This window comes from Pinus tabuliformis, chromosome 6, assembly GCF_031772625.1.
Source record: "Pinus tabuliformis cultivar Carrire ecotype Pingquan chromosome 6, CPIR1, whole genome shotgun sequence".
Taxonomy (NCBI): Eukaryota; Viridiplantae; Streptophyta; class Pinopsida; order Pinales; family Pinaceae; genus Pinus; species Pinus tabuliformis.
Window position 1 is genome coordinate 1280238021 of NC_142292.1, and position 13467 is coordinate 1280251487.

The following is a 13467-nucleotide window of genomic DNA, read 5'->3' on the forward strand; positions in this document are numbered from 1 at the left end:
ACCAATGCATACAATTCCTTATCATATGTAGGATAATTAATCACTGCACCATTGAAAGTTTCTAAATGAAAATAGCTATGCTTACCATGTTGCATGAGGACTGCACCCATGGCGTAGTCATTAGCATCAATCTAGATCTCAAATGATTGACTCATGTATGGAAGTGCAAGTACTAGGGCTGACCTGATCTTTTCCTTCAATGCATCAAAGGCCTTTTGTTTTTTGCCTCCCCACTGAAAAACATTTTTCACACTAGCCAATGCATGCAAAGGAGATGCTATAGAAGAAACGTTAGCAATCAATTTCCTCCAATATTGGGCTGCTCCAAAAAAACTTCTTACCTCAGTAACTGTGTTGGGCATTGGTGAATTCAAAATGACATCAACCTTGGAGGGATCTATTTTCAACTCATCTCCTCCAACAATATGACCCAAGTAATTAAAGAAGTTTTTCAAAACTCACACTTTGATATCTTTAAATATAATTGTTCTTTCTTTAAGACATCAAGTACTTTTCTCACATGCATGACATGTTCATCACGATATTTACTGAAAATTAAGATGTCATCTAAGTAGACTATAACAAACTCATCAAGAAATGGCCTCAACACATCATTCATCACATGCATGAAGGTAGAAGGAGCATTACATAAACCAAAAGGCATAACTAGCCATTCAAACAAACCTTGTTTTGTCTTGAATGTTGTCTTCCAAATGTCTCCTTCAACAATTATAATTTGATGGTAGCCACTCCTTAAGTCCAAATTAGTAAAATACTTTTCATCTTTCAATTGATCAAGTAAATCATCTATTCTAAGCAGTGGGTAATGGTTCTTTACTGTAATCTTGTTCAATGCACGAAAGTACACATGCGCCATGTTCCATCCTTCTTTGGCACCAAAACAATAGGTGACATGTTCAATGCACGAAAGTACACATGCGCCATGTTCCATCCTTCTTTGGCACCAAAACAATAGGTGACGACATGATGAAGAACTTGGCCTGATGATCCTTTTATCCAAGAACTCTTGAATTTGCTTTTTAATTTCTGCACTTTCCATCACTGACATTCTCTACATGCCAATGTTAAGAAGAGGACAATCTTTCTACAAATGTATTTCATGTTGGATTCCTCTTTTGGGAGGTAATCCTTTTGGTTCCTGAAACATATCATCATATTGGTTAAGAACATCAACAAATTCAGATTTCAATCTTGAGTCACAACATTGAAAAGATTCATTATCAATATCATTTTTGGGTTTGATCATTAGAAGCACAAAATTTTTGCTAGAATTCACTAGTCTTTTCATCTGCCCCGCATTTACAAGTGAAAGATTTAGTTTCTTTCTATGGGCTCTTACAATGTATTGTACCCCATCTTTGAAAAAATGGTATTTTTTTTTCATGCATATGGAAGATAACTTTTCTATCATAGAGATATAGGATGCCCTAAACTATACCACATATGTCTAATGGCACAACATCAAGTTCCACTTCATCTATGAAATTTGTAGTAATGGCAAATTTCAGTCTACACTTTCTAGTTACTTGCAATTGTGCATTGTCACACACCCATCCTAATGGATATGGCTTATGATGTGGAATGGTTTCCAAGTTTAAAATTTTGACAATGTTTTTAGAGATGAGATTGGCTTGAGAGCCACTATCAAAAAGAGTATCAATTTTGCTATGTTTTGAGATTACCCTTATGTGGAAAAGTTATATCCTCTTCTTTTCATTTGGAGTTTCATTGTGTAAATTTGAAGTACTAGTGCTAGCAATGGATTATTTTCCTTTCATACCCATGGCTGTAATTTTAGTTTCATCACCCGAATCAAATCCCAAATCTTGTTAAGTGGTTGCAGCTATCTTTTGTCTTCCCTTGTTGTTGAATTTCTTTGGTTTCATCTCAGGATGAAGCTTCCAACAATGAACTTCATCATGACCCTCTTTGGAACAATGTTTGCATGTTATTTTATCTCCTTCTTTCTTAATGGATGCATTTTCTTTCCTTTCCCTTTGAAACCATTTTCTTTTCCTTTACCCTTAAATGGATTTTTACAATCCTATTCTGGAGTAGTTTTCCCTTTTGCCTCAAGATGAGTGGCTCACACACAAAAATCATCTAGACTATTAGGATTAAACATAAGGATAGTATGCCTAAGGTAACTGTGTAACACCCCTATATACTTTAGCAACGTGTCTTGTGATTGCAAATCTACACCTAACATTAGAGACCTTCTTCTAAATTCTTGGGTGTAATCTTGCACATTTTGACCTTCAAGTTGTCTAAAGTTCTACCAATTCATGATCGCTTTCAGCATATATGCTAGAGAGTAAAATTGTCTTTCAATTGCAACAATGAAACTAGACCAAGAAATTGAGATCTTACCAAGGTTTTTTTTTAACTCTTCTTGTGTCTTGGCTTCCCACCGTATTAGTGTTGCACCCTCCAATCTCAAGGAAGTTAGTTGAATCTTTGTATCATCATCTTGAAGTTTTTGAATTCTACATTAGAAATCTGACTGGCAAACCAAATTTTCAACCTTCTCTGCATTCACTTCACCATTATGCATGGGAAATTCAAATTTAACATCAAGTTTTAACAGGGGAGTTTTACCAATTCCTTTTGAGGTATGTTGTTGAGTATGAGCAAGGGTTGTATTAGTGGAAGAGGATGAAGATGCCTGTGAAGATGAAGATGAAGATGATGGTGGAAATGATGTAGGTTTACCTCCATTTCCATTACCTCCTCCTCCTGAAGAACCTTCTCCTTTTGGAGACTTGGAGCTTTTGCCTTGCAGTCTTTTATTCTTGTCTTCATAGAGGACTTTCACCATCTCTGTCATGTCAAAGAAAGCCTTCCTAAAAACCTTCTCATCCTCAGACATATTTGGAGGCTCTCCTTCATGTGACATGCTTACTGAGGCTTCAACTGCAACTTGAGGTAGAAATGGTGGTGGAGATTGTGGCAAAATTGCTCTCCTTCTCATTGACCCAACTTTAGGACCCCCAACTAGCTTTCCTTCTCCTCGCTTGAGCTTCAACCTTGTAAACATCACATTCACTTGCAAATAGTTAAATCCTCCTTGCACAAAGAAAACCAAGAGCTATGATACCAAACATGATCTGAATGGGAAAATTAGCTTTGTTGTGCTAAATTCCTCTTCAGAATATGTAAAAGTCCTTAACGATTCATGAGGTTAATTGGAAGCTTTAACATGAGTTTTTGAGTGTTTTTATGTAAAATTCATGTACAAATTAACATAAGAAAAATGACTGAACTACAACATATAACAGACATGAACATCACCAAAACAATATCACAACAACACATGATGAAGGGTTCCACCCCGCCAGGGCTATGTCTCCTTGGTCCAACTTCCAATGGCTTGGCCCTCCCTATTATGCTCAAAAGTGTGAGTACATCATTTTATAATGCTCAAACAGCTCTGAAACCTACTCCAATGTCTCCAGAATGCTAAAAAATGCATGTTTATCCTCTTTCTGCTCTTGATTTGGTAAAAAACTGAAGAAGTTATGGCTTCCCCAAGTCTTTCTGCTAATCACACCTCAATTTCCCCAAAATCTGGCACAATCCTACAATTTCACCTCCAATTCCACTAACCGAGCGTCGATTTTGCCTAACTTCAGGTGAATTTGTTGGATGAATTAAATTCCCATTGAGGCCTTAATCCAAAAAATCAGGCCACATGGGGGGCCAGGGCTAACCACCCACCCCTGTGGGTCGGACCCCCACTCCACTCCGCCTGTGGTCGCATCGGCTCCATGTTCCTAGGGATGGACCCCCTGTGGGCTGGCCCCTTTTCCAAACATTGCGTGGAGTAATATTTAAATATTTGCTGAACACAACATAGATTAAGAAATAAATGTATGGCATGTTGGCAGGAGGCTTTGCACTTGTTTTAGGAGGTCCCGAGTTTGACGCCTGCTACTGCTACTCGAACCTGAACAAATTTTAGTGGCCCTCGGTGTTCCACGTGGTAGCGCCTGGTCGTGCCATGTAGTAGCCTATGATTGGCCACCTACCAACCAATCAAAACGTGCCACCTAGGCACCTACCACGTGTCAACACACAATTTTCCTGAGGTCAAATCATATGCATAGTCACCTTGCCACGTAGGCATTCCTAGTCAGTGCCTCCTCATTATTACGGACTACTGACTAGGATGCCTGCATATTTTTTTTTAAATTCGCTTGTTTAAGAAAATGAATAGAACATGTTTTCGGGAGCATACAGAGTCAGTTTCACATGAAACGAGGTGCACCTGATTCAGGATGATGAGCACTACGTGGTCGTTCAGGTTCCATAGGGTTCCAACAACTTCGAATTTTGAGAAAAAATTTTAGCACCTGATCACCAAGATCAAACATGCAAAACTCCAAATAGATAGAAGACAATAGAGTGTTAAGATGGATGATGAAGAAAATATTACAACATATTTCCTCTGTGTAGATGAAGTTTTCAACTCACTCAAAGCTTTAGGTGAAACCGTTGAGTAAAGCACAGTTGTCCAAAAGGTTTTGAGATCACTTACAAAACATTTTGATTCCAAAGTCAGTGCCATAGAAAAAATGAAGGACTTCGATGATCTAAAAATGGACACACGTCATGGGATTCTCGTTGCATATGAAATGAGAAAAGGAATCCCTGTCAAATGCACATGGAATGTGGACAGCCAAATAAGGTAAAGCCTAAATACATTTTCTATTAACAAATGATATACATTTATAATACATGGGAGTGACAATTAGATTCCATATTCCAAGGTCTCTTGGATTCCCTTTGATGGTTTATCTTCCACACCATAACCCTTAGAGGATTAGGTGTCCAACATTCCCCCCTTAGTCCAAAGGGTTATGTATGAGTCCAAGAAGAGAGCTGTAATACAAAACTTAAAAAAATGCATGGCAACACTAGGCTGAATGTGCTCTCTAAAATGTTGGTATAAAGGGAGGTGGTTTAAGGATTACCACCAACACTAGCACGCTCAGTGCAGTTCCTGAAACTCTTCCAGGTCTTGCAAGAAGCTGAGATCTTCTGCTAGAGGAAGTGCTCCAGATGTTTTGAAGAGGGAAACCTTCAACCTTAAAATGGAGGCCTCACCCCGTATAAAAAGGGAGAACCTCAACTTGAAAAGGGAGGTATCAACTTGTGATGGTTTAAGGATGACCAACAACTCTAGAATGCTTAATGCAATTCCTAGAACTCTTCCAAAACTGGCAAGAATCTAAAGTCTTCTACTAGAGGAAGTGTCCCCAATTTTTTGAAGAGGTATCACCGACTGAAGGCATGCTCAGGGGCATATTTGTCTTTGGCTACAACTCTGAATCTGGTATGGCAGGTTGTGGCCCAGGCTCGTTTGATGTGGCTTTGAAGCTTTTAGATGACCATCATTTCCCCCCTTGTCAGATACAAGGTGAGATGATGGATAAAACGCAACTGCAAGACTGTTCAATATTCAAGAACAAATCTTGTTGTATGAGTGAAATATCTTCTTGGTTGTTGAAGCCCATTGCCAAAGAAGCGATCCATCCAAGATGAATCTTTGTTCTTGCAGGAGGTTTGTTTCTGAAGCATCTGTTCGAAGAATGACTGGTTTTATGACAATGCTTACATGGACGAAGATCAAAACAATGATCTTTCATATGGCCAACTCAGTCATAGTGTTGGCATTTCACAATCTGTTGTTGTTGTTGTGGAAGAGGAGAAGAATCTAGAACAATTGAAGGTGAATTGTTATGAAGGAATCCAACACTCTGAAATTGGATGGGCTTTGAGTAATCTGGAATGTGAAAGGAAACCTTCTTATCATATCCAAGTCCGGTTTTATGCTTGTTATGGACAAGCTCTTCCCAAGGTCTGATGATTGGCTTGGGAAGTGTAGGCTAGACTTCTAAATCTACATTCACATCTGCTCTTGAATCAACCTCAACTTTACTATCTTGATTAGTTTCTGCATGTTGATGGGAGTCAATTTTTGACTCAAAAGGAGAATTGTTCTGAATAGAAACAAGTTCATAATCATGACTATACTTATGTAACTGTTGGGCATGGAATCCCCCCACAGCATGTTTTGGGGCTCAAAGTCCAATTTTTGGTCAAATAATGTTGTAAGACTCCGTGAATTGCAGCCGTGGAGCGCGAAATGTACATTGAGTCATAGGGTTGTCCGCCCTAAGTTTTGTGATGTAATGTAATGTCATGTCAGCCTACCCATGGTTCGCGGACCATGGGATTGTATAAATAGAGTGAGGCTCTAAGTTGTAAAGAGAGATAGAGATAGATGGATTGATGGATGTAATGATCTAGTAGATGATAGAGAAGAAGTCTAAGTGTCTTGGGTCATAGTAGTAGGAAGAGGCTCTACAATTGAGTGCGTAGAGGCCTAATAGAGTCCGCAGCTAAGTGCGTGGACCCCTGCAGCTGAGTGCACAGGGAAAAGTTGAGTCTGTAGTCCAAGAAGAATAATAATAAAGAGAAGTGTGATCCCAAATATTGTGTATCTATTTTTGTATGATTTTCTATGCATTTATACTGTGTTGTTTATCGCGCGCACTTATATACTGAGCATTGTTAAGTATAATTAGGCTCATACAGATAAGTTAAGTAATCAGATAATATCAGGTTAATAGTAAGGAACTTTGGTAATAACATGTATTGCGCCTCGAACAGGGTTGGGCGAAGGTAGCATTGCAGGCTGCGAGGTACTGATAGGTGCGCGTAGCAACGTGCGCACAGTGTTAGATCACGGACCACCGAAAAACCATCAGACATCTTTAGGGTGTGGAAACCTCGTTCTATCACCCTCCCATACTACTTCAGGTGAGACGTCAGTTCGCGCTTTGCGGACTGTTACTGAAAGGCCAGTAGTACCGAGATTTTTTTGGCTAAATCATCTTTGAACCTGGGTCAGGCCCCTATAAGTCAACAGTAACTCCTCTTGGTATAGTTGTGATTCAAGCTGCAAAAAATCAATCTGTAGTTGTGCATATTGTAGACATGTCTGAATTTCTGACATGTAATGTAATGTCATGTTAGCCTACCCATGGTCCGCGGACCATGGGATTGTATAAATAGAGCGATGCTTTAAATTATAAAGAGAGATAGAGATAGATGGATTGATGGATGTAATGATCTAGTAGATGATAGAGAAGAAGTCTAAGTGTCTTGGGTCATAGTAGTAGGATGAGGCTCTGCAGTTGAGTGCGTAGAGGCCTAATAGAGTCAACAGTTGAGTGCGCGGACCCCTGCAGCTGAGTGCACAGGGAAAGGTTGAGTCTGTAGTCCAAGAAGAATAATAATAAAGAGAAGTTTGATCCCAAATATTGTGTATCTATTTTTGTATGATTTTCTATGCATTTATACTGTTTTGTTTATCATGCGCACTTATATACTGAACATTGTTAAGTATAATTGGGCTCATACAGATAAGTTAAGTAATCGGATAATATCAGGTTAATAGTAAGGAACTTTGGCAATAACATGTATTGCGCCTCGAACAGGGCTGGGTGAAGGCAACATTGTAGGCTGCGAGGTACTGATAGGTGCGCGTAGCAACGTGTGCAAAGTGTTAGATCGTGGACCACCGAAAAACCATCAGACATCTCTAGGGTGTGGAAACCTGGTTCTAGCACCCTCCCATACTACTTCAGCTGAGACCTCAGTTCGCACTCCGTGGACTGTTGCCGAAAGGCCAGTAGTACCGGGATTTGTTTGGCTAAATCATCTCTGAACCTGGGTCAGGCCCCTATAAGTCAACAGTAACTCCTCTTCGTATAGTTGTGATTCAAGCTGCAAAAAATCAATCTGTAGTTGTGCATATTGTAGACATGTCTGAATTTCTGAGAGAGAGAGCCTTTGTTGATGTTTACCTTCCCATCAATAGTGGAACGTATCAAGGTATTTAATAAACCTAATACATCACTAATTAAAGCCATTTTCACTTACAACAAAAGAGTACTGAAGCAACTCTGCCTTTTTTTTTAAAGCTAGAGAAAAATGGAAATTAATAGAGTGGCTTGTTTTCTTTACAAAATTAATCACTATGAGCAAACTTGTGGCACATCAAGAAATCTGTTGGCTGTTTTCAATAATTTAAATCACCCTACATCAAAAAATATAGATGTGCAAATGATTAAGCTGCTCCAGATTAACAGTATGTTCTTGGAAATAACTAGAAAAGAAAATTTCTCCAGCAAGAACCACTAATAGTTATAAACTTATCGATATTCATCTTCAAGATTGCAGAAACCAGCGGTCAAGTCTTCATATGATTTACTAAACTTTTGTACCAAGGCAAGCTCTCCTTCTGCAAGATCTTCAAACTTTTGAGACACTAATTTGTAAATAAGGTCTCCTAAGCGTCCATTAGTACCAGCTCCTCTTTCTACAACTTAATTAGCTAATGTATTGAAATGGATAATGTTTGGCATTATCCACACAGACTTGTAAAATTGGCATAATCTATCATATTGAGTAAGTGCATTCTGAGCCAGATAGTCTTCTGTCAGAAGTTTTGCAGTCTCCAGGAAATTTTTATCAATTTCTGCTAAAGCATCTTTGCCAACAAGTTGGACAATTTCATTCAGATCATCCTCCCACTGTTGCAAGACTTCACGAGCTTTGGTCCTAATAGAAATAAAATCTGGGTCGAATTGCTCATAGAAAGATTCTAATGCCTTTGTATATTTTGAGTATGAAATAAGCCAATTGACAGAGGAAAGGAGTATTACAGAAAAATATACATCATAGATGCCAAGTGCAGTTGTAGTTGCTTTGGTTCCGTCATGGAAACCGAGGCCAACAGTGCGGTTCTGTGTGAGTTGAAACCCTTTTGGCCGAGATTCAAAGGGTGTATGAAACTGAAAAATAGTAAACAGTCTCAGAACCCAAGCCCTTTCTCAAAATACATTGTCGAGATTTCCCCTGCTTGTCTTATCAATAGGGAATCAGCTGCTTTAGTGACGATTCTAGGTACAGGGCTTATATATATGAAACTTTTCACTAGAATGCCTCCAATTCTTTCACACTTTGTGGCAATTTTTTCAACACTCCATCGGATTCTTGTCCTTGTGTGCATCAAGTCTGTCCCAGTACCATATGTTCCAACAAAGGAACGGTATCTTATTGGGCATGTTGGCCCCAACGAATTCGGCTTGTATAGATGTATTATAAGATATGGATACTATGATGCTCAAAAAGATAATGAAGATTTTGAAGACCGACTTATTCGTAACCTTGGTTACTTTATCTGTTCAGAGCAAAGAAACTCTTACAAACGAGTTCGATTAACAACATTTTTCAAGAAACCAAAGCATGTAGTAAAATGATCAACAACGTGGCTTTGAAAGAGAGCTTGATGCAATGGGTGACATAAAGCATAGAAATGTTGTGACACTCCATGGCTATTATAGTTCTTGACATGTAAACCTTTTAGTTTACGGCCTGATGCAGAATGGAAGTTTGGACGGAATTCTTCACTCAAGATCTCCAAAGAAGGTACCTTTAGATTGGACTACACGACACAAAATAGCATTGGATTCTGCTCATGGGATAGCATATATTCATCATGATTGCATTCCACACATTATTCATAGGGACATTAAGTCTAGTAATATCTTTTTGGATGAGGAGATGGAGGCTCGGATTTCTGATTTTGGTCTAGCAACATTGATAAATCCATATCAAACACGTGTGTCAACTTTTGTAGCTGGAACCTCTGGCTATTTAGCTCCCGAGTATGTGGAAATAGGACGGGCCACTGAAAAGGGAGATGTCTATAGCCATGGTGTTGTGTTACTTGAGCTCATAATTGGGAAAAGGCCAACAACTGAAGCTTTTGTAGAGAAAGGGAATAACACAATGTATGATTGGTCTGAAAAAATCTTATTGCTCAAAGCAGGAAGTACGTTTGCTCACAATCATCAATCGACAAAATTGAGGAGAGCGCTTAACCCATAGAATCTGTAGTGTTGGTGGACACAAAAACACTAAATTAAGCAGATTTCAGAATACAAAGAAACACTGAAAATTGTTCAGTGTTGCAGAACTACAGAAGGACAATTCTGACAGATTGGAAATGGCAGACAACAGATATGTAAAATTAGGCTCACAATAATTATGCAGGGCTCGAATAATCTGGCAACTCTGATACCATGTCAGATGCACATGGAATGTGGACAACCAAATAAGGTAAAGCCTGAATACATTTTCTATTAACAAATGATATACATTTATAATACATGGGAGTGACCATTAGATTCCATATTCCAAGGTCTCTTGGACTCCCTTTTGTTGTTGGGAAAAGTATCCAATACGGAATGACCCTATCCCACTCTAAGGGTGATAGTTCCTTAGCAACAATCAAAGAAAAGTTATCTAAGATTACTTCTTTATGAGATGTAAAAGAGGGGAGAAAGAGATCCACTAACCGATGTCTTTCACTAATGGTTGATCCAATCTTCTCTCCTTGCTGCTCGCCCCCAGCTCCTTGCTCTTTCACTGGCCCAACTACACCAAGATCCTGCAAAATGGCAAGAGAGGGAAACTACAAGAAGCATACATTCATAATTGATTCAAGGATTAGAATAAATCAAATACACAAGTATAACAATACATCATTGAGACACATGTATATAGAAGAACCTCAAATGCTTTATTAATGGAAGAAGTAAGGTTCAGGAAGTGATACAACCATAAGAGGCCCAATCCAGCATCACCTTCCCAGCAGAAAGAAATCTCCCCTTCACCTCCTTCAAAGCAAATCACCCAATAGTTCTAAACTCAAACCAACAGCAATTCTTTACATTCACAAGATTCCAGCCTCCCTAGACCTCATGAGAGAGATCTATATATAGGAGTTTTGGAGAAAGGATGAGTCAGCTTGAGGCTGGCATGAAGCTGACTAGTGTCCTCTCCCACTTCAGTTCTTTAGTCCACTTGGAGGTTCTTGCTTCCACTTGGAGATTTGGAACCTCTTACTCATCACCAGTCGAATTCCCTGATCCAAGTGTCATTTTGGAAGCTTCTTGGGCATTGACACCTTGAGGAACGACTCTGCCACATGTCCAAACTCGCCCAGCGCAGGTAGCCTTCTTTGCAGTTGACATTCAACGCAGGTAGACAGTGGAGCAGTTGACATTCAGTGCAGATGCTCAGTGGAGCAGTTGACATGATCCAGAATTGCCTTGTTTTTTAGTGTTTTCAGGTGGAGAACTTTTGTTGAGTGCTGTGGTTTGCTGGCCTTGTTCCTCTAGGGGTAGGAACAACATGTTTAGGGACTTTGGATCCCTTAGATTATGGACATTTCATGCTTCATGCTGTAAGGCACAAAAATGTCTATAACAGTTGCCCCCTAAAGTATGAGGTCGTTTATCGGGTGAAATGCTTTATCAGGAGGATCCGAAGTTCATTCAATCGCTGAGAGGTGACCTGTAATAAGATACAATACAATACATTATTTCTCATACTGCTTTCATGATCTAGCTGAGGCGGGCATTCCCATGCTCAACTTTATAAATACATTTTTCTGTACATAGAACAGACAATCGTCTGATGGTAGACTGATAATTCTCTGTTGAAATTATCATCCTTTGAGTAGGATGATCATCTGCTGCACATGTTAATGTCTTTATTTCCTGAATATATATCGCAGCCTGGATGGATGAAACTAGATCCGGGGTCTTCAAACTCGTCCGATCTTCACTCTAAGTACAAGTCGATCCATGTGAGAATTTCTTGGAGTCGAACATGGAAAGACATCGCTTGATTACCAGTCAATGATGTAAATTGTTAACAAGCGCGAGAGGAATCACCGATAATGATGATGACCCTCAAGGTACGACAGTACAATCCACGTGGTGTGAATAAAGGACTTGGCGTCGAACACCACACAGAATCTTTCGGTCGAAGGTCATTGATGTATACCTGTCGCCGGAAGTGAGAAACTTGCCATTGAGGCATGCAAGCTTCAAAGTACTGAGGGGGGTGTTCCTAGATCAACTTCTTGGATAATGAGCTGAAGTCGACAAGAAGCGATCCGTCAAAGGAAGGCCTTAATGAATCCCACATCAGTGACACGGAACGGAGCTAATGATTGTGATAGAGGTGAAAACGATTTGTGAAATATGATTCAGGGTGGCGGTCATGAAAGGATGAAAGATGATGTATGGTAGTGGATGGGACACGGTTGACTCTTTCTGAACAACATCTCTTGAACATATAACGAAACTGATGCGATGGATCGGTAGCATTACCCCAAATGTGGATGGTTTGGCGAGACCATGGTGATGAGACCGGTGAATGAAACAACCCAACCCGATGTGGTACGGAGGAAAAGTGTCATGTTCAAGAGCGACTTGCTACCATTAAAGCTTTGAGGTTCTCCCAATTTTTCCCCAGTCATTTCTGACCAGTACCTCTTTATTTTTGTCAAGCTTGAGGAGGATAACATATGCTTGTTCTATAACCTGCCCTTCGGGCAAGCCCATCGCTATGTTTTAATGAGCCTAGCGATAGGGAAACTCGTTCTCGTCTAAAGACAAGTTTGTCGCTATTTAATCATTTTAACGAGTCTAACGACAAGGAAAACTCGGTCCTTTTCATTTTTAGAGAGTCTGAAAAGGTACATAAAGTCAACTCCAAAATTCCTTTTTCGTCATCTAATCCCTTAAGTCCGAAAAAGTATAAAACAATACAAAAGGGATGAGTTTTCGATATCTTTAACGAGCCGAACAAAACAAGCGCTTGATCTTTTTGTGCAATAATCCCTCAGGTCCAAAAAGATTAAAATCTAGAGGAGGGATAGCTCTTCCGGTCCTTTAACGAGTTGGAAGGCCAAAACTCGGCAATCTTTTCATATTTTACGAGTCAGTTGAAAAGAGATTAAAGAAGACTCGTCTTTTGAGGAACGAGTGATAAACAGCGATAGCAACTGATTCCAAGTACAGGTTGGAATTTTCCAATCACGGCAGTGTCACAAGGATGGCTAGGTGAAATCACTCTTCGCAGTTGTTCCTCAAAATGGGTAAACAATCATATGGAGGTGAACGATCGGCCAAATGAAAGTGGAGGTGGCAGGTGCAAACACGACCAAGGCTTTTTATGGCTGATAAATTTACGATCACAGTGGTTATTTACCGGGATAGGTTCATTTTTTATTTAAAAATGAGCTTAAACTCTGGAGGAAACATTGCTCACTACTTATATTTATTTTTTAACGAGCATGAAGACCGTGTTAAAACTGCTCGGATCTTGCATTTATTTTTTAACGAGCATGAACTTTATGCTAAAACTGCTCGATATACCAGTCATAAGATAAGAAATGTCCCCTCAAGATTCTATTTTTTATGGAGCTTCATCTCACTAAGCTTTGCTCCGCTCCTTTCTTTATGCAAGTTCGGAAACGGCTAATCCAAAAAACAGATAAATAACCGCTCTTTGCTT

The 13467-nt window shown here is 39.5% G+C and overlaps 1 pseudogene; it reads left to right on the top strand.

Moving 5' to 3' along the window:
• The first annotated feature begins 9348 nt into the window (after positions 1-9348).
• Positions 9349-12788, top strand: LOC149263319 (receptor-like serine/threonine-protein kinase At1g78530 pseudogene; annotated as a pseudogene).
• The last annotated feature ends 679 nt before the right edge of the window (positions 12789-13467 follow it).